General features: G+C 35.9%; 1 long non-coding RNA gene and 2 pseudogenes across 1 annotated transcript; 1 reads left to right on the plus strand and 2 right to left on the minus strand.

The window, feature by feature from the left end:
- Positions 1–1,563: 1,563 nt before the first annotated feature.
- LOC149016784 (uncharacterized) lies at positions 1,564–11,605 on the minus strand. Its single transcript, XR_016173370.1, has 3 exons — positions 11,476–11,605; positions 9,599–9,684; positions 1,564–2,357 (listed from the first exon to the last, which is right to left on the minus strand). It is a non-coding gene; the product is annotated as an uncharacterized LOC149016784 (long non-coding RNA).
- On the plus strand, positions 2,380–4,775 carry LOC149016785 (L-type lectin-domain containing receptor kinase SIT2 pseudogene; annotated as a pseudogene).
- An 8,936-nt stretch (positions 11,606–20,541) lies between the features above and the next one.
- LOC149016786 (UDP-glycosyltransferase 92A1 pseudogene) lies at positions 20,542–22,059 on the minus strand (annotated as a pseudogene).
- Positions 22,060–22,494: the final 435 nt, after the last annotated feature.

A 22,494-nucleotide genomic window follows, 5' to 3' on the forward strand; every position in this document is an offset into this window, starting at 1 on the left:
TTAGAGGACTGATCCTCAATGACCATAACCAATCTACCCGAAATTAAAGCTTTTATTTTTTAAGTCAATGATCAATTGAGATAATCAATTCTGAAGTTGAATCTTGATCGAAAGTCTTTATTATTCTAATTTTCTTGTTAACTACTGCACTCGTTAATTTTTATTTAATTTGTTGATTCAAAACTCCCCAATTTTTATCAAAGAATAAATCTTCACCAATCTCTGTGGATTCGACCCTACTCATTACTAATACAAATTCAGTTGAGATAAGGATTATCTTTGGGGGGGTTGGGGAAAAAATTAAAAATTTTTTTTTTTTTTTTTTGGCCAAAAAAGAAATTTTTTGGTCCTTTACTATTGTAATTTTTGTTTATTCAAAAACCAAAGCAGAAGCAATAATGTTTTCTTTACGGTAGTGAAACCTTAAAATTATTTGCTGTGTCTTGATGCTGTCGGATTTTCAATTGAGGAATATTGTGTTTCTGGAAAAGATACTATTGAAGCAACTTGGATTTTCTAATTAGTTCTAGGCTTATAAATTTTTTATTGTTTTCAGTTGAAAGTCTGGATTTTCAAGTGAATAAATGTTAGTGCCGAAGTACTGAACCTTAAAATATTCATGCAAATACAGAACCAAAGTCCAATCTTTTAGAATGGAATCCAACATTAGGGTTTCTAAAATCAAATTAGGAAGAACGTCACGAACACCAACATTATTGCAGAGAGCAAGCTTGTTCAGGAGAACAAGAAGAGTAGCTTGGGATTCTTCTAGGGTTAGAAATTTTGATTTCAATTTGTGATGGAACAATATAGAGGGGGAGAGAGATATTTCTGGCAGGGACAGAGATTTCTCCAGTAAAGGCACGGTGGCTCCCCGCGAAAGTGAGCAGTTTCCAACGAGGTGTAGGTAGAAGATGTTCTCCCTTCACCCACCTAAGGGTTAGGTATGGGAGGGTTTAAATGGGGTAATTAGGTCATTTCTGTAAATACGGTCATTTGTCACATCGCTTACAGAATCTAAGAAACCCTAACAGTCTGCGACTTGTAAATTAGCAAGTGAGTGCGATTTAATTTAAGCCACTATAGTGAGATACCCAAAATTTCACCTCCATTATAGTGGGTGACATCTAAAAAACTCTTTTATTAATGGTGTAAAAAAAAAAAAAAATTTTTTTTTTTTTTTTTTATAGAATGTCAAAATTTGTATTGATAACATAGCCATCACAGTCTAGCTTACAAACGCTATGATAAGAATCTGTATCTGGTCTGCCTTCGGCATCCCTTTCCAACTCTCTTTGAATTGAGACAGCCAAGTTAACTCAATTGTCATGTTATCTTTGCATAAAGTCAATAACCATATAGATAGTCAACAAAAATTTGCATTAATATTCAAAAAGTTCTAGAAGCAAGACTTGTATTTTTCAAAATCGATGGCCTATTGCTAAATAGATCATGCCAAATCTGTAAATAAACTTGAGATCTTTAACAATCCATTTCTCTTTATCAAAATTGATCTCCATTACTTGTTTCTCCTGAAGTAAGAAAACTGAGGTATACGTTTATGTGAGATCAGAACCATAAATTTTCATGGTTTAAGGATTAAAAAACATTTAATATTTCTCTCTGGGATTTAAAAAGAAGCATGGAAAAATGAACACTACAGTGTGTTACAAGAAATCCTCTCAGATTCTTGTTTGGTTTTATTTAATGAATTTTCTCATTTAACAAAAATGATTGGAATCTCTCTTCGTGGTCACTGGTCAGCAACCTTCATTATCAAAACAATTGTCGTCAACATCAAGTAAGAGAAGACTTTAATTTTTGGGTACAAGGTATCAAGTAAGAGACGGAAGCAAAAACGATGAATGTGAGTTGTGACTTAGCTTTCAAGCTCTGTTGGATTCAATAAAAATTAACAAGATAAGAGTAGGGAAATTGAAAAGACAAGTACACATTGACCCATGAGACAGAGAAATGTAGAATGCCTTCCAAGAAAAGTTACAGAAGAGCAATAAGAAAAGAGTGCCTTCCTAGAAAGTCAGAGAAGATGAATAAAGAAGATTCAGTGAAACAATAATTGAAGAAGAAAGGTCATGAGCTTAAACAACACGCCAATTTTTGGGTCCAAGAATTGGAAGGTAAGAAACTGAATATCAAAGACAAAAGCATGGCTGTTGTATTTCATTAATGCAATTCAATAGTTTATTCAATCCTATATGATACGGGAGTCAAAGTATTCATAGATGTGACAGTATAAAATGGTCTTACCAATGTATATGATCACAAATTATTGTCAAACCTGCCTTCATAGACTCTTCTTTTGTCTTCAAAGTCACCCTGAACATCATCCTGAACTCCTGAAATAAATGACTGAATAGAATGACAAGGAGATTTATAAAGCTTTTATTTTTTATTAATGAATCAAAGAAATGGAAACTCCATACAAGGATAAGTCAAGACTTATAATTATAAGAATGAGGAAAAGGAAAGCATACGACTTGAACCCAACACCTCTTCACATTTCTGCAAATGGTGCTAGACAGTTTCCCAGTTCTTTATTCATAATGTTGCTTGAGTTGGAGATTGTGTGGTTACTCCTCCTTGGGAGATGTGTAGCATCATTACAAGAAGAAGTTGATTTCACCTACAATGGATTTCGAGGAGTTGAGCTGAGCTTAGATGGCTTATCACAGATTACAGAGAACGGCCTCCTCATGCTGGCAAATGAAACTAATCAACAAGTGGGTCATGCGTTCTACCCAAATTCATTTCACTTGGGGACTACATCAACTGGTACCGTTTTATCCTTCTCCACTACTTTTGTATTTGCCTTTTGGGGGGTAAAATTTTTTGGTCCTGCAATAGGGTTCGTGATTGCATCCACGAAAGAGTTCCCAGGTGCTTTCCCAGGTAATTATATGGGCCTCTTCAACAGGACAAACATTGGCAGTTCATCCAACCATGTCATTGCAATAGAGATGGATTGCCTTTATAATGCGGAGTTCAATGACATCAATGGAAACCACATTGGTATCAACATCAATAACTTGAAATCTGTTCAATCTGCACCTGCATCATACTTCAGTGACAAAGAGAACAGGTATGTGAACCTAAGCCTCACCAGTGGACAGCCCTTGCAACTCTGGGTTGAATATAATGGTGCTGGGAAGCAGCTTAATGTGACCTTAGCTCCTCTCAATGTCCCTAAGCCAACAGTCCCACTCTTGTCCTATGAAATTGATATTTCCAAGATCCTCCTCGATCCTGTGTATGTGGGCTTCTCCACAGCTACATACACCTTGCCAACATCCCATTATATTTTGGGATGGAGCTTCAAATTGAATGGGCAAGCAGGAGAACTCACTCTCTCCCAACTCCCTAAGCTTCCTACTCATAAAGAACATAAAACTAGATCTACGTTTTTTGGTGCTTTATTTTCTGTAATAGGTGCTACTGTAGCGTTATTGTCAGTCTTGATCATCCAATTTATGGTGAAAAGAAAGAGAAAGTTTGCCGAGGTGTTTGAAGACTGGGAAGTTGAATATGGATCTCACAGGTTCAGTTATAAAGACCTCTATAAAGCCACTAAGGGTTTCAAGGACGAGGAGTTTCTTGGAGCTGGTGCCTTTGGAATGGTCTATAGAGGTGTACTACCCAAATGCAAAACAGAAGTTGCAGTGAAGCGAGTCTCCCACAATTATGGACAAGGGGAGAGAGAATTCATAGCTGAAATCATCAGCATCGGTAAATTGAGGCATCGAAACATAGTAAGACTGCTGGGCTACTGCCGACGTAAGGAAGAACTCTTTCTAGTCTATGATTTCATGCCCAACAGGAGCCTAGACAAATTTCTCTTTGATCGAACAACAACAGAGACGACAACGCTCAGTTGGTGCCAAAGGTTTCGAGTAATCAAAAGTGTGGCAGCTGCACTATTATATCTGCACGAAGAATGGAAACAAGTTGTGGTTCATAGAGACATAAAGTCCAGTAATGTCTTATTAGATAAGGAATTAAATGGAAAATTAGGAGATTTCGGGCTGGCAAGATTATATGATCATGGTACTAACCCTCAAACCACTCATGTAGTAGGGACACTTGGTTATCTTGCACCAGAACTTTGTGAAACAGGCAAAGCAAAGCCTAGTGTGGATGTGTTCGCATTTGGGGCATTTTTGTTAGAAGTTGCTTGTGGCAGGAGACCCATAGAGACTGAAGCACCTGAAGAGTGCATTATGCTGGTGGATTGGGTGTTCTCATGTTGGAGTAGGGGAAGCATTCTTGAAACTGTGGATCCAAAACTGGGGCTGAATTATCAAGTGCAGGAGATGGAAGTGGTGTTGAAACTTGGATTGCTTTGCTCCCACCCTATTCCAACAGTGAGACCATGCATGCGACAAGTTGTAAGCTATTTGGAGGGTGTGGTGCCTCTACCAGAGCTAATATGTGTATACCAAAGCATGGGTACTGATGAGCTAACTAGTTTTATGCCTTCAGAGGAAGGTTCTCATGGGAGCGTACTAAGTCGGTCATCATCTGTTGCAGAATCTGTGCTTTCTAGTGGACGTTGAGGTTTTGATCGAGTTACAGGCTTTGATTGTAGTATGTACCAAGTATCCTGCAGCTTATATAGAATTAATGGGTTTATTTGACTGCTTGTGGGCGAATTGATTTCATGTATATATATATATCCCGATTGTACATTTTATTTTATCTTTTAGTACAACTAATTTTTTTCCTAAAAAGATGCAGATCGACTCGCAGTGAAGGCTATTCCTGATCACATAAGCCAAACCCATCAGTCCCAATTAGTCAAACTGTAGCCTGCCATGAATTACTTTGAGATCCATTTTTGCATTCTCTACAAAGGAAGGAAAGGGGCAAGCATTTCTTAAATCATCCCTTCCCATGGGAAGTTTTATTAGGCATGTGGGTAAGAGTTGGTTTAATTGGCACGTAGAGTATAGAAGCCCCTCGCCTTACTTAAATTTAATTAGAACCATGTTTGTCAAGACAATGAGGCAAGCGACGCAAGTTAGGCCAGTTGAGGCGATCAGGCTGGTTTTGATTTTGGGAATTATGACAGCTTATCTTGTTCCATATATGAGAGAGAGTGTAGTGGAATGCTAACTTAACCAACTGATGGTGTTTCTCCTTTACATTTCTGTTATTTATCAAGCCTAGTGTCCAACAAAATTGGTGCTTCTCCTGATGAACCATAAACAGAGCATACAACTTTAGAATATATTCCTAGACTTTGACCACTCAAAGAAAAGGTGATTGATATCCTCCCAATGGTTCCAAGCAAAAATATACACGGAAAACCTTGATTAACTGCTAGGTGTTAATCATTTGGGTAAATGGATAAATTCTAATACTCGATATCTCTATGGATAGTCAAGAAAAATATGCTTCAATACATAAATTCAAAATACCTAAAAGATGGCAATACCTAAAAGAAAGAGGAAACGACTGGGTAAAAAAAATAGAGGGCTAACTTGGGTATTTAAAAATATCAGGGGAGAAGGAGAGGTGAAAGTTTAGCAATCAATTTTGATCAATGTCACAAAAAAAGTGAACCAGCAATCAATGTCCATGGAGTAACAAATCTTCTCAGATCATCAAAACTGCCACCTCCACAAAGTAGAAGTAGCAGATATGTTGATTCTGAAAGTTTTCTATTTTTGGAGCTTAAAGTGTAGCATTGCATATAATTTCACAAAATTACAATCTCATCTTTTACTAATTGTAGATCTTTCCAGTATTAAACCTCTAAGCTTTCCTACAAAAGTTGAAAAGCAAGTACTTGGTGTAATATAACTCTTTGCTAACAAGACAATCAACATGTAAGCTCCTCAGGGAAATACATAATATGACTTCCTCTCCAAACATCAAATCAACCACGTAATCCTGATACAAGAATTCATTTAAGCATATACAAAATCATCAAGAGTTTGATAAATCACATACCTATCTTAATATAAAATCCCAGCATCTTCTACGAAAACCATAGGATTCATCACCAAAATATAATGGCAGGCATTTAGGGAGACACACAATCACACACCATCAAAGTGAAAACTCAAACTTCTATTCAAATATCTCTGTAAATGGTTGGGTTACACACATGTCTTTAAAGGAGACTAACAGGTATCCTTGTTAGACCATGAAATCAAAATTAATGTGCAACTCAATCCTTACTCTAACTTGTTCTAATTTACATAGGTAAGCTAAAACAATTGAAGTGCGGAGAATAAAATACTGAAACAACTTGACCAATTAAATCCAAACCAACAAATAAAGTACGGAAAATAAAATACTGAAATAATTTAACTAATTAAATCCAACCCTTGTCGGACCAAAGCCCATATGACCAGTTCTTTATGGGTTGGGTCCCTAAATCCTAGCATGCTGATCCAACCAGCCAAGTGGTTCTGCGTCAAACTAGGCTTCTTTATAGAGTAAGTCTAGGGTTGGGTTATTTATATATTGGGTCTTTGATCTCATGGATTTTCCTTGTAAATAGGCCACTTTTATGGGCCTAAATTATAGGTAATTATGTTGCATACAGAAACAACCATAGCGGTCAAGGTGTTGTGGCTAGGCAACCATATTATTGAAGGCCTCTATCCCAATATATTCGATACAATCAGGGCCATTACCCAAGGGGTGCTACAGGATGTGGAGAAAGCTGCAAGAAGATTCATCTGGGGTGATTCAGAAAATCAAAGGAAAGCACATTTAATTAAGTGGGAAACATTATGTAGTCCTAAAGAGGAGGGCGGACTAGGCTTCAAGAACCTTGTCAGATCGAATGACGCATTTCTAATGAAGTTGGTTTGGAGCTATCTAAATAAAGATAGAATTTGGGCTTCTATTATGGAAGCAAAATATGATGGAAATAGAAGGAATGATCGATTTACAGCCCTTCCTGGTGACTCTCCCATCTGAAGAGCGATGAGTACAGTGGCACCCTAAGTACTTTCACATTGCCAATCCTTAATAGGTAATGGAATGACCATAAGTTTTTGGGAGGATAACTAGCTTGCACCTGGAATAAATCTTAAACAATTTGCAGTGAACCTGTTGCCAAGGAGAATGGCTAGAGAAAAATCTGCCAAAATATATCAATGAAAACAGAAGCTGGAGCTGAAATCTAATCAACACATTTTTGCCTCTGGAGGTGAGCACTCAAATTCATAACCAGCAATGGAGAAAGGTCGGGATATGATCATTTGGAAGCCGTCTGCAGATGGTTGTTTCTCCATGCGATCTGCGTAAGAGGTGCTAAAGCTAGGACAGGAGATGGATATGGCTACCGAGATGGGAAAGAAATATTGGGAAGCAATCTGGAAATTAACTAAGAGTGTCGTACCACACCTGCTGCTTTTTATGGTTATTAAACTGGGATAGACTCCTAACCAATGACAGATTACAAAGAATGAGGCTCCAACACCACGGGATATGCAGATTCTGCCTCAAAGATCCGGAAAACACCATACACATCTTCAGGGATTGTCAATATGCTCAAGAAATCTGGAGTCGTCTAGTACCGAGGCAACACCAGGATTGGTTCTTTGGATGCAATAAAGAAGCATGGCCACGAGATTATATCTGTGGGGCAGCAGCAAGATGGAGTAAGAGATGGGCAAACCAAGTTCGCATGCACAACATAGCTCATGTGGGGCTGGAGAAACCATGAGGCGCATGACAATAACTTTACCAGACCTGGAAATGGGGTCGAAATCGTAAAGAACTATCAAGTTCAGGTTAATAATGCATGGCGAATGAATAGAGAGACCGAAACATCAGGGGGAAGCAGAAGACCAAAAGAGGGATGGCAACGCCCAGAGATAGGGTAGATCAAATGCAATGTTGATGCAGGCAGAATCGCACAAGGGTATGCTTGAGTGGGTGGACTCTTCAAGAATTCAGAAGGTACATTTATAGGAGGATTCACAGGGCAAATAAATGGAAGAGATGTTGTAGAAGCTGAACTACATGCAATCTACGAAGGGGTCTGTGTAGCAGTTGAAAGAAATTTACTACCACTTATTGTTGAATCAAACTCATCCAAAGCAATCCTTCTCCTCCAACCTAGCAATCAATTGCAGGGAAGAATGGCAGGCCTGATCCATGCAATCACAGATATGGTTGACATAAGAGTATTGTCTTCAAACATGTGTATAGGGAATCAAACTGTGCAGCTGATTGGATAGCTAGGGAGCTCACTCATGAAGGACACTGCCTACTATTCTTTCAGGAACTTCCTCAAGGCTTAGAGGAGTTTTTCCAGGCTGATAATGGCTTCGCCATTCTCTGAAGTGTTGTTTTCCAATTTGGGTGCTATACCCCATTTTCATACCCAAAAAAAAAAAAAAAAAAAAAAAAAAAAAGGGCCTCCAACCATGTTGTAAAGTCTTGCCTAGGCATCCATGAGCACTTTTCTTGCCTTGTTTGTTGGTGTCATCTTCCTTCCTTTTCATTTTCTTTTTTTTTTTTAAACCCCCTCAAACGCCTTGGTTCGCTTAGGCACAATGCCAACTATGCCTTCAATACCATATTTCGTCTAGATGCTGTGACAAATATGACTCTGTACAACTTATCACCATAAACTGAGTGCATATTGACTCCATTTTCTATGAATATTCACTCAAACAAATAATAAAAAAAAAAACAGTTATTAATTTACCTGGCCAAAAAAAAATGAAATAATCAAATTAGTTAATAATAATAATAATAAATTGTATAGGACTCCCAATTCAATTTTACTTTGATATTCACATTAATCTTAGAAAGAAGATACGTGTGTTTAAACCCCTCAATATCCAAATCTGTCATATCATGCCTTGCACTTATCAAATAGAACTAGTTATGAAGCCAATAAATTATAGGAGACAATTCCCCACTGCTAGCCAACACCAGAAGCATAATAGGAGAGCTTGGCTGAGGAAGTTTAACATAACAACAGACCAACACAGTTAGAGAATTAAGCCAAAAGATAGAGAATGCATCACCTAACCAATCTGTTTGGCAAATCAACTTTTAATCTGACATACCAGTATAACCATTAGCATGTAATAATCACGTTGTTGACATTTTAAGGTCTTGCACTTTCCATATAGAACTAGTGTAAAAATAATCCTTTCAGTAAAGAAGACAAACTATAGGGGACAGTTCCCTACTAGCCAACACCACAAACATAAATAGAAGTTAGGGGACTTGGATTGAGGGAAGTTTGACATAAGAAAACACTGAAGCAATCAACAAATAACCCAAATAATTAAGGAGGTTTAATCCAATCAATTTGTTTGGCACATTAACTTTCTTGTCCAGAAGCCTTCCGTATCAGGTTCACCCTTTAACAACTTTCTTCTTATCATAATCTAACATGAGTCATATGACAATTAACACAAAACAATCACACCATTGAAATTATAAGGTCCTGCTCTACTGTTTTCTGTGTGTTTTAGCATGTCCCTGATAGCATAAAGTATCAAAAGACCAACTGATGACATCATTCATAAACCAGATTTTGATAGAGGTAAAACCAATACTTTAAAAAAATATATATGAAGTATTACTTGTTACCACTTACCAGGTGTCTGTCTACCTGTCAAAACATTTTGTAGAGCCTTAACATCAGCCTGAAACCCAGAAGAGGCAATTAGACATTTGTCCTCTCTGCACATCAAAAACGTAAAGATCATAAAAAATAAATAGAACTTCAACATAAGGAAAATAATTCTAAGCAAGGCATCACAATGACAAAATGGAGCTTGGGAAATGAATGCCCATTTGTAAAAGCACGTACCCAGTATGCAAAGCTCCTGCCACTGTGGAGTATGGGGAGAGTCAAAACGTACATAGCCTTAACCCATTTGTCAAGGAGGTTGTTTCTCATAAATGAATAACCCTTCATAATAGTTCATATTGGTTTCAGCCTGAGTTTTATTTTTGTTTTCAAGATCATTGGGTGTATGTGGAGCATGCCTTCATTTTATTAATTCCTGATTTTACTTGTAGCGCCTAATGGAATGAAAAAATTTCCAACTAGGGGGTAAAAACTGAAGAAACAACATTACACTTCCATCCATGGTACCATGGCAGTGCTTCTATGAATAGATGGGCTAGATCACCAGATTGGATATGACTGTTATGGAAAATCAAATGGAAATGCCCAATCATTCCAGAACTATTAGGGAATGTCCAGGTGGGATACATTATTTATTTATTTACCAAAGGATTTTTATCGTCATTGGTGGCTTTTGCACCCCCCCCCCTCCCCCGACTCTGCTTGTACAAAAGCCTCCAGCACCAGGTTCACCCTTTTGGTATTTCTGGTGCAAAAATCCTCAAGACACCACCCACCTTAACTTTCTTCAAATCCAAAGATGGCAAACAGCTAGCCACTGCCCTTAGCAACTTTTCTAGCTCAATTAAAGGATTTTTCCTGACAAGTCAGACAAGGAACCCATGAACTTGTAGCACATGGCCTCATAGTAAACAACGAAGGGTTTCTACCAAAAGGGTTCAAAAGACATGCACATTGCCCCAAGTTCTCTTCAGTCAACAGGGACAAAATGTAAGTCCAACACAAACACTTCATCGTGGTCCAAGTTCTACTATGAGTTAACTAAAGCTAATTGTTTCTAGAAAAAAGGGTTCAAAAGACATGCACAGGTTGCTGTTTTCAAAGCTGAAGACACGGCAGTGGAAATCATACAGCTCCTAACGGAATTAACCCACAAGATAACAAAAGAAACATTCTTATCATACCACATCAAAACTGCCTTGGCAGATGTAATCAATAGAAAGCCTGCTCCTGAATACCCATAAAAGGGTGAACTTGGTGCCGAAGGCTTCCGCACAAGCAGAGTCCAGGGGACCGGGGGGCAGTTTTCCTACTAGCCTCACACAAGCAATTTTTTGCTTAGATACTATTTTGATGTATTGACCTCAGGCTAAACTGTGATGCACCAACCATTGCACCAAGGCCAGCCCCTAATTAATGCTTATACTTACGTGTTCCAATCTACATCCTTATTTTCATTCCCTTCTTTCACTTCCACCTCATCTTGGGTGCAAAGTTGAAAAATTGATCCTACTTCACGGTTTAAAGCAGCAAATAGGTCAGTTACCTATTTACGTAACTCAAACTCTATTTCTTTGCTGATGGGTTGACAATCTACTCAGTTAGCAAATACTTAAAAGCCGCTCCACTACATGGTATTCACCATGTTAATTACCAGAAAAGCAGGTCCTAACAAGTATTTCATCCAAAAGCACTCCATGAAAATGAGCCATAACAAATTATAGATATTACAAACCCTAGTTTTCTATTGTGGTAAGAAAATCCAAGACCTTCAATTAGGACAAGAATAACAAGCAGAACAAAGGAATATAGATCAGAATAGGGAAAGGAGGATTTAAACAACAACAACAACAACAACAAACCATGAATGATAAATTTACCCTCCATTGCTGTCGTAAGGAGACCAGTTCACCTGCTGCTTTGATGCCACGGAAGTACATTGACAAAACTTCAACTGCTAAGACCCTCTGTCTTTCAATTTTGTCGCTTGGAAGGAATTCCTTGGTTTTCTTCTCAAATGGAAAACTGCATCAGGATCTTACCGGTTCTTCGGTCGGGTTATAAAGTAGATAACTAACCCAGAGCCTGGGGAGAAAGACCCGATTCGCTTCGATTGGATTGGCATGGGCTGAATATTGGGCCCCATCGCCCATGGGTCAACCTATTATATCTAAGTGGGCAGCCCAGCCCGAATGAAAATCCCCATTTGTTCTCGCATATATCCTTCGTAGGCCCCAGAAACAACAAGGTATTACCGCGTTGATCTAACGGTTAAAAATAAGGATAGGATAGCATGGTAATTAGGGGGTAAAAAAAAAAAAAAAAAAAAAAAAACAAAAATTATTTTTATATAAAAAGGGGGGGCGGCGCCCCCCCCCCCCCCCCCCCAAAACAAAATAAGGAGCCCCCACTCCCCCCCTTTTTCCCCGACATTGTTATAAATAATATTTATTATGGATGTCCATTACCCCAAAGAGATTGTACTTCCAATTGAAGATCTCAATTACCTCAGGATGCAATATTGGTGAAGATCACAACCATCTCATTACACAATATTGGCAGTCAATATTTCCATTCTATGCACCTTCTATCTTGGGCGGCAATCTATCTTTCCATATCAAGAATATCTTATTGTGTGCAAGAATCATATATTGTATTTCCATATCAGAGTAGATGCTCCTTCTACTATAAATATGTAATGCACTCAACTGAATGAATTAGTTCGGATTGAACTCATCTTGTCTTTCTTCTTTGTATCTAATATATTTTCTCTTTATTTTATAACACGTTATCAGCACGATTCCGCTCGAAGAACGAATCCGCTTGAAGTATTGCGTTTTGAGAAGAAAGACAGCAGACTATGTATCATTATGTTTTATATTCCAAAGTGAAAAGAATGATCGACCTCCTCGCACGTTTTTGTAAACAATGGAGTTTGCCTTGTCCATCTTTAAATGTAAGTGCATCATGATAAAAAGGTATGTGTTTTATTGAATTTAAGAATCAATCAAATAATAAGATATTATGTTGCTTTAACGATTGTGGTTTTATTTATTGTATATAGTGGTTGCTAGCTTTGCACCACAAATATTGATAAATGCACCTGAAGTTGCAAGATTTGAAACTGTAAATGAATACAGTTCTGCAGATGCACTTGAGTTGCAAAGATTTGAAACTGTAAATAAGTACAAAGTTCTGTAGATGCACTTGAAGTTGCAAGATTTGAAACTGTAAATGAATACTAGTCAGTTTGAGATGCACATGAAGTTGCAAGATTTGAAACTGTAAATAAATACAGTTCTACAGATGCACATGAAGTTGCAATTGAAACTACAAGATTTAAAACTGTAAATAAATACAGTTCTGTAGTTTTTTAAATTAATTCTCTTTTGAAATTATAAGGAGAAAATATTATTCATGAAAATATCCCAACAAATTTTCAAGTTTCAGATTTGTTGTTACAATAGTAATATTGTAAAAGGAGTTTTAAGAAATACTCTGAACGATATCATGCATATTTGTGGCTGAGTAAAATAATAGACTATTAATGAAAAGTCATGAAGCTCGTCTTATTGGTTCTGTTCCATTCCCTGAAGTGAATGCAACAATTCATGATATGCCTGAAAGAAGGCAAAATTAAAATTATGGTCATGACTGTGGAAGAGGATGAGACAAAAGACGGAATAATTACCGTCATTATTATGGAAATAAATAAGAGAATAATAAGGATTCTCAATATAACAATTCAAGGAGTGAAGATAATATTTGTTACCAATGTGGTATGAAAGCCATTAGACATGTATCTGTCATACTCCACAATATTTAATTAAGCTTTGTCAAGCCTTAATTAAAGAAATAAAAAAAATAATGTGGAGATAAATTAGATTTTCCAAAATCATGATACTTGATCAATTTTTGCCTATAAAAGGAATGATTTTGATGGCCTCACAGATACTACATATCTAGATACTGCAAACTTCTTTGAAGATAATAGTTGAAAATTTGATTATGTAATTCTTTTCTCTTCAAATCTCATCTCATATATTAGTTTATCTTAAATTTAATCTTTTTCTTCTATAATTTTTTTTATTGACTTTCTATATATATCTTTTAATATATTTTGTTTCATTTTGATGAAGAATGTGAATATTCTCTTATATGCTGTGACGCATATTATACTGAGAGAAAAATATACATATTTCTCTTATTTGATAATGCGGAAGCCAATGTTCATATAAAATCGGTAGTACAACATTGATTGGAAGCTCCGGAAGAGCTAATCTATTATTATCTGAGAGATAAAATTGGTTATAAATAATTCATTATTTTGTAGTAAGTCTCAAAGAAACTTATTAAGTTTCAAAGCTATTTGTCAAAATTATTATCAGATTGAGACTACAAATAATGGTATAAGTAAATATCTATACAAAGTTATTAGATATTTCTCCCAATTTGTACTACACAAATATCGCATGGTTGAAACACATGCTTGGGTAAATCAAATGAACATTGATTCCAATAATTTTATTATTTGGCATGACCGGTTGGACCATACCGGATCAAGTATGATGCGAAAAATTATTGAAAATTCAATTGTCATCCATTGAAGAACCAGAAGATTCTTCAATTTAGTGAATTTTCTTGTATTATTTGTTCTCAAGAAATATTTATTATTAAATATTCACCAGCTAAAGTTGAGATTGAACATTCTACGTTTTTAAAACGTATAGAGGGTGAAATGTATGGGCCCATTCACCCATCATGTGGACCATTCAGATAATATATGATTTTAATAGATGCATATATAAAACGGTCACATGTATGTTCATTATGAACTCGCAATTTGGTGTTTGCGAGATTGTTTGCTCAAATAATGAGATTAAGAGCATAATTTATGAATTATAAGATAAAGACAGTTTGTCTTGATAATGCTGGTGAATTTACATCTCGGGCTTTATGATTATTGTATAACAACCGAGATCACAGTTGAATAGCTTTATTACTCATGTTTATATCCAAAATGGTTTGGTAAAATTATTTATTAATTGTCTCCAATTAATTGCTAAACCATTGTGTATGAGAACAAAGCATCATTTGTACGCATCAGGCCAAAAGGTTGTCATAAATTCTCCCTATTACAATTGGCTTATGGTCAGAAGCCAAATATTTCTCATCTTAAAATTTTTGGATGTACGGCTTACGTTCCAATTGCTCCACCACAAATAGCACAAAGATGAGTCCCAAAATAAAGTTGGGAATATATGTTGGATATAAATCTCCTTATATAATTCAATATATTGCTAAAGATAAGAGATTTATTTAACGCAATACTTGCTGAGTATTATTTTGATGAATTAGTTTTTCCAACATGAGGGGGAGAGAATAAATAGTTGGAAAAAGAGATTGATTGTATGCATTATCATTATCTCATTAGATCCTCAAGATCGAGCACCGTGAACTTGAAGTTCAAAGGATAATGCAATAAATATTATAAATCAACTCGCCAGTTTGCTGACACTAAGAGTTACTAAATCTCATATTCCAATTTGTAAATGCTCCAATTAGAATTGATGTCCCAGCAGGACAATCTATCAGTGCAAATCAATCGGTTCCAAGGATAAAATCCTAGAAAAGGAAATGAGCAAATGATCAAGATGGTCATAATATGGAGACAATTGATTATGAAGATCATGAATACATAACTTTCTATAAAACCCCAGAAGAGGTTCAGGTACCTGAAAAATAATGAAGAGATCTCGATTAGTTATGTCATTGCAGGAAAAAGATGGAACCGAAAAGATAAAGTTGTCGACAACATTTTTTATTGTTGAAATAATACATCAAGACGAGGATCTTGAACATAAATTTGTTGATGAATATAAATCAAGAAACGATTGGCCAAAATGTAGAGACGCAATTCAAGCAGAATTGAATTCGCTTGAAAAATAAAGTTTTTGGACCTGTAGTCCAACATCTGAAGGTATAAAGCCAGTGGGGTACAATTGAGTTTTCTGCGAAAAAATGAAATGAGAAAAAGAATGAAATCGTGATAGATAAATCATGAATTATGGCACAAGAATTTTCGTAGATGCCTGGCATTGATTACATGGAAGCATGTTCTCTTGTGGTGGATGCAATCACCTTCAGATATCTTATTAATCTGGCAATATATGAAAATTTTGACATGCGTCTAATGGATATTATTACAGCCTATGGCTCACTCGAGTGTGAAATATATATGAAAATCCCTGAAGGATTCAAAATGACTGAAGCATATAAAAATTCCTAGGAAGTTTGTTCAATAAGGCTTCAAAGATTATCAAGGCATATATGGTAATCTCCTTAGTGGATATTTACTAAATGAAAAGCATAAAAATGATCCAATTTATTATTGTGCCTTTATTAAAGGATATGGATCTAATTTTAGTAAGTATATATGATGATGATTTAAATATCATCGAAACTCTGAAGAGTTTCCAAAAGCGATAGATTATTTTAAGAAAGTTGAAATGAAAATCTTGAAAAGACAATGTTTTGTCTTGATTTGTAAATTGAGCATTTGACGAATGAAATATTCGTTCATCAATCAACTTATATAGAGAATATTTTGAAGAGATTTTATCTAGATAAAATACATCCATTGAGTACCCCAATGGTTGTGAGATCGCTCAATATAAAGAAAGATTTATTTCGACCCCAAGAAAACAATGGAGAATTTCTTGGTCCTGAAGTACCATATCTTAGTACAATTGGGGCATTAATGTATCTTGCTGATAATACACAATCGGATGTAGCATTTTCTATAAGTGTATTAACAAGATTTATTTATTCTCCAATACGAAGACACTGAAATGTTATAAAACATATATTTCAGTATATTCGAGAAATTATTGACATGATATTATTTTATGAATGTGGATATCAACTTATTAGTTTTGCAGATGCAGGATATTTATCTGATCTACATAAAACTAGATCTCAAACATGCTATTTATTTTCAAGTGAATGTTAGTTATTTTATATTTGGTTAAGATCAATGATACAATACATTCATGAAGCATGCAATCTTCTACTAGAAGAAGGAATTTCAACAATATTATATGAAGATTATGCTGCATGCAAAGTTCAATTGAAGGGATGATACATCAAAGAAGATAGAACAAAGCATATTTCACCGAAATTCTTCTTCACTCTTGATCTTCAATGAAATGGTGAAATATATGTTCATTGAATTCGTTCAAGTGATAACTTGACAGGTTTATTTATTGAAGTGTTGCCTACTTCAGATGTTGAGAAGTTGGTATATGATAATGGAATGTACGTATTCAAAGATACTCAATGATGTTATCATCAGGGGGAGTAAAATACGTGCTGCACTCTTTTTCCCTTAACCAAGGTTTTGTCCCACTGGGTTTTCCTGGTAAGGTTTTTAATGAGGCAGCTACCAATACGTATTATTTAGATATGTATACTCTTTTTCCTTCACTAAGATTTTTTTCCCACAGGGTTTTTCTTAGTAAGGTTTTAACGAGGTACATTATCTATTGATGGACATCCAAGGGGGAGTGTTATAAATAATATTTATTATGGATGTCCATTACCCCAAAGAGATTGTACTTCCAATTGAAGATCTCAATTACCTCAGGATGCAATATTGGTGAAGATCACAACCATCTCATTACACAATATTGGCAGTCAATATTTCCATTCTATGCACCTTCTATCTTGGGCGGCAATCTATCTTTCCATATCAAGAATATCTTATTGTGTGCAAGAATCATATATTGTATTTCCATATCAGAGTAGATGCTCCTTCTACTATAAATATGTAATGCACTCAATCTGAATGAATTAGTTCGGATTGAACTCATCTTGTCTTTCTTCTTTGTATCTAATATATTTTCTCTTTTTTTTTTTTTTTTTTTTTTTTATTTTTTATTATTTTTTTTATTTTATTTTTTTTTTTTTTTTTACCAATAATAAATTAAAAAACAAAAACCACAAACAACACAATCCACTCACCAACAACCAAACCACAACACAAAAAAAGAAAGAAAAAAATAATTAATTTTTTAATTATATTTTTTTTTTTTTTTTTATTTAATTTTTTATTTTTTTTATTATTTTCAATCCCCCCCCCCCCCCCCCCTTTCCTTCATCCCCCCCCCCCCCCCCCCCCCCCAACCCACAACAAAATTATTTTTTTTTTTTTTTTTTTTTTTTGTTTTTCTCCCCCGCCCCCCCCCCCTCCCCCCCCCCCCCCCCCCCAAGACCAATGCCATTAAGGGCTCGAAAATTTGGCCTCTCTCCTCTCCTTGGTTGAGTTCTTCAACCTTGGCTTTTGCTCTAAATTAATGAAGCTTTCTACAAAAAAAAAAAAAAAAAAAAAAAAAAAAAAAAAAAAGAAAAAAGATTCAAGCTTCAAAAGGCAACATGCCAAATGTGGTTAGGGAATCCTATATGTATGAAAGAATTTATAGAAATAATTTAAATTATGAATGGATTCTGTAATGACCTCCAAGGTCAATGGGTTATATTTCCAATTATATCCGAATGAATTAGGCCTCAGAAAGTAACATGTTAAATGTAACTAGGAATGAGTATTTACATGGAAGAATTTATAGGAAATAATTTAAAATTATTAAATATTAACATCAAATTGGGGTAGATACCAAATTTAGTAGCAAAATGACAAAAAATACCCCCTGAAATGGGGGGCAAAATCTCGCCAATATTTCGCAATTTCGCCCGATTTGCGGCTAGTGAATCAGGTGAAATTTTGCACCTTGCAAACGAGCTTCTCGATTTACAAAACTCTTTAAGGGCCTTGTTTGGTTACATGAGTCTGGAGATTTCTAATATCTAGAGATTTCAAATCTATGGAGTTATAATTTATAAAATTAGATGTTTGGTTGTGAAATGAAATCTGAGGATTCATTCTAAAAAGTTATTTGATCGACGTGATTTTTGTGAACGTGCAAATGTATAGCTTTTTTGAAATCTCTGGATTTCACCCCTTACCCATAAATCTACAGATTCACGTTTTTAATGTAAAAACGTGAATATTCATGAATCCAGAGATTTGAAATCTCAGGATTCATATAACCAAACAGGCCCTAAAAAAAAGATGTTGCCTGCCCCTTATAATATAACTAAAATTATTACTTTATCCTCTATACTTTTTGAAATTACTAATCCAACCTTAAATGTCACCTGTAATTATTGTTGTGTCCTATCATAAAACTCTATTAGTTAAGTAATGATGTGACTTAAAATTTTCAAAATAACCCTAAAGTTTTATTTTATTTATTTATACTTTATACTAAATTACATTATTACCTTAGTAATCAAGAAAAAATTAACCTATTTAGATAGCTCTTTATTTTTTAACTTTTTTATATTTAATTTTCAATTTGGTGTTGCTTTTTAGTTTTTATTTTTTCCATTTTAGCGTTATTAATTTTAAAAGTTCATTTTCTTAGTAGAAGAAAATAATTTAGGTAACATTTTTTGAATTCAAAAGAATAATACAATTCTAGAATTGGTACTTGATATGATTTTTTTCTAAATGAGGATAATATTATATTTTAATTTTAATTTTAGAAGGACAAAATAGACATTAAACATTCAATTATGACAGTTTATTAACACTGTTAGAATTGAAGGAGAACAACAATAATTTCATAAAAAGCAGGGTTCTTTTAGTAATTAAACTATAGTACAAGAAGACAATAATAATTATCTAAAAATAACATTTTTATTTTTTTTTGTTATAGAACAGCATTCATTAAAAAACTACGGAACGACCTGGAGATAAGAAATTCACCAGCCAGGGAGAGGAAACGGGTCAAACAGTCAAACTTGGCACTGACGGGCCCTCCTAGCCAAGGTGTCTGCTAAAGCATTAGACACTCTTGAAATAAAACGAAAATTACAAACATCAATATCCTGACATAGCCTTAAAATAACTCCTAAAATAAGACTAACATCCCAATCTAAAAACAAATTGATGCCATTTAAGAAATGGATAATCAATTGATTATCAGAACATATCTGGATGCATCTATATCCACTTCGAATTGCATCCTGAAGAGCATCACGAAGGCGCAAAGCTTCACCCATTAAAGAAGATGAAATCTTTTTTGGATCCGAAACAGCATGCAGCAGACTTCCACTTGGAGAAAGAAAAGCATAACCAATCCCATTTTGCTCTTCAAATGTTGTAAAACTAGCATCACATAATACAATAAGAACTGTAGATATAAATTGGAAAAAAAAGAAGAAGAGAAGACACTTGATTTGAGTTGTTATCTTTTTGTAGAGAATTCATCGTATGACTATCAAAAAAGAATGAATCCTTTTTAGTGCTTGAAGGACCTATTCCACAATGAGTGCTTAGGGCAAATGAAAGAACATGGATATCTCTTGAAATTTGAGGGATAACATAATACCAATGGGAACAATTGTATTGTTTTTCAATGGAAAAAATAAATAAATAAATGGGAATGACATTTCTTGACAAGATTTGAAGTATTCTGCGAAACAATATGATATTAATCAAGACATATTTATATTAGGTTCAACTAATACAATACATATAGATACGTCTCTTTATTGAATTACAAAATAAAACATATTAGCTAGTATGATAAGAGAAGACCCTTTTTGTGCCCGGTCGATATTGATGCCTTTTGTGTGGTTCAGGATATCCGCCACTTTCTCTCTATTGAATCAGGTTGGTCGGTTCGGTTTGTTTCTAGATGAGCTAATTCTGTAGCCGATTGTCTAGCTAGGAGGGTCCAGTCAGTGGCAAGTAGGACTGTTTGGCCTATAATTCCGCTCCTTGGCTTCTTGTAGTCTGTACTCAGGATGTCTTGGTTTTTTCTTGCCATGCTTCTAATTAAAATCTAGTTTACTAACAAAAAAAAAAATACTTTCTCTTAAAATCACTCGACATATGTGATACTCTGATATGGATACTTGCCACCCATATGTAATTCTCCTCTTTCAAGACTCAACGACAATGATTCTGTCTTCTTTGTCAACCGAACCATATTGAAGAACTCATCTATTGCCATTACAGAAGATCCCTGGTAGTCGCCTTCATCTCTAATAGCATCCTTCAGTATCTTCTCTACCTCACTAGCCCTTCTTCTCATCTCCTTCCCTCTGTGATTCTCACCATCACCCATCACCAACTCTATCACCTTCCTTACATGTTCATGTCTAATCTTATCATGACTTCCTCTGGCAACCTCAATACTCACCCCCAAATCTTCCTCCAGTAACTTGCTATTGTAGAATTGCTCTCCCCCCAGTGGCCACCCAATGATTGGGACGCCATGGCTCAAGCTCTCAATCGTAGAGTTCCAACCACAGTGACTCAGAAAGGCAGAAGTCGACCCATGAGACAGAATTTCCAACTGAGGTGCCCAGTTTCGCACTAGCAAACCTCTATTCATCTCCTTCATTCGAACTTCAAAAGCTTCAGGTAACCAGTCCTCTCCTCTGAACTCTGAATTAATGTCAAAACCAATCGGTGGCCTCACAACCCAGATGAAATTCTTACCACTGGCCTCCAAACCCATAGCCAATTCCATCATCTGTGAAGTTGAGATTGTGTCCTGAGAACCAAATGCAATGTACAAAACTGAACAGGGCTCATGTGTGTTGAGCCACTCAATGCAGAAATCCTGATTGCTGCGATTTTGTTGCTCTGTTCTTGTTCGGATTGGTCCAATCGTGAAGACTCGGCCGGTCGATTTTCTACTAAAATAAGCGAAGCCTGTACGGTCCAAAGCCTCCACAGAGTTGAACAAGAGAGCATCAGATTTCAATGAGAGGCTCAGTTGTTTCTGAATAAAGATTGACCAAGGGTCAGACCCATTAGCATCTATGAGAGTCTCAGAGAGTTGAGTTAGGTGAAGTTTTGAGATTTCGGGGAAGTCAGGGAGAAAGAACTCGTCGGAATTTGATGTGAGATGGGGTAGATTAAGCCACAGAGAGAAGAATACAGCCATGCCATAAGCACCACCAGCGTTGAAGATGGCATGAGGGATGCCAAGATCTCTGGCAACCTCAACACTCCATCCGAAGAACATGTCAGTGATAATGCAGAGAGGGGGGTGAGTGAGGTGGGAGAGAAAGTGATGGAAGGAGGGCCTGAGAGATAGAGAGGCATGAAAGAGACTACATATGAGTGGGTAAGGGAGGAGATTGGTGTTCTCAGAGTCAGGTGGGAGACCATGATCTGAGCTAGAGAAGGGGAGAGAGACAAGGTTGATGGTGGAGTTGGGAGGGAGGGATGGTTTAAGAGATTTGATGTTGAGTGGTGTGTTGATGAAGGTGATTCTGAAGCCGAATCTCTGTTCTATATGGAGTGCAAGGGATAGGAATGGTAGAATGTGACCTTGGGCCATGAATGGGAACATCACCACATGCTCTGCATCTCCATTTCTGGCCATGATGAAGGTTTCACTTGAATGCTCAACTGCTTAATGCTCCAATTGACTCTGCAGCTTGAGAGTATTTTGAGAGATCAGAAACAGTTGAGTAGAAATCAAACTCTAACTTGCAGAGGCGATGGTGCATGAGTTGAGTGATATATGTAAGAACAGAGAAGGAAAAAAATCTTTTGGGGTGATTGAAATTCTCCAGTCTAAATAGAAGAAATATACAATTATGGTATATAATCCCTTACATGCCATATTTATGTAGATTGTGCTTATTACGGATGATTCAAATCTCTTTCCTATCAAAAAAATGAAAATTCTAAGTCTATTAGAAGAAAATAGTATCTAATACTTAATTGCTGCAATTGTGGGAAAACATACATAAAGCAAGTTCGACTTCAGTTAATGCGCAGCACCGTGCTCCGAATGCTCAAGATCGAGCGCCCG

Source organism: Hakea prostrata, chromosome 5 (genome assembly GCF_041222555.1).
Source record: "Hakea prostrata isolate BN-2017 chromosome 5, UWA_Hpros_2, whole genome shotgun sequence".
In the NCBI taxonomy this organism is placed as follows: Eukaryota; Viridiplantae; Streptophyta; class Magnoliopsida; order Proteales; family Proteaceae; genus Hakea; species Hakea prostrata.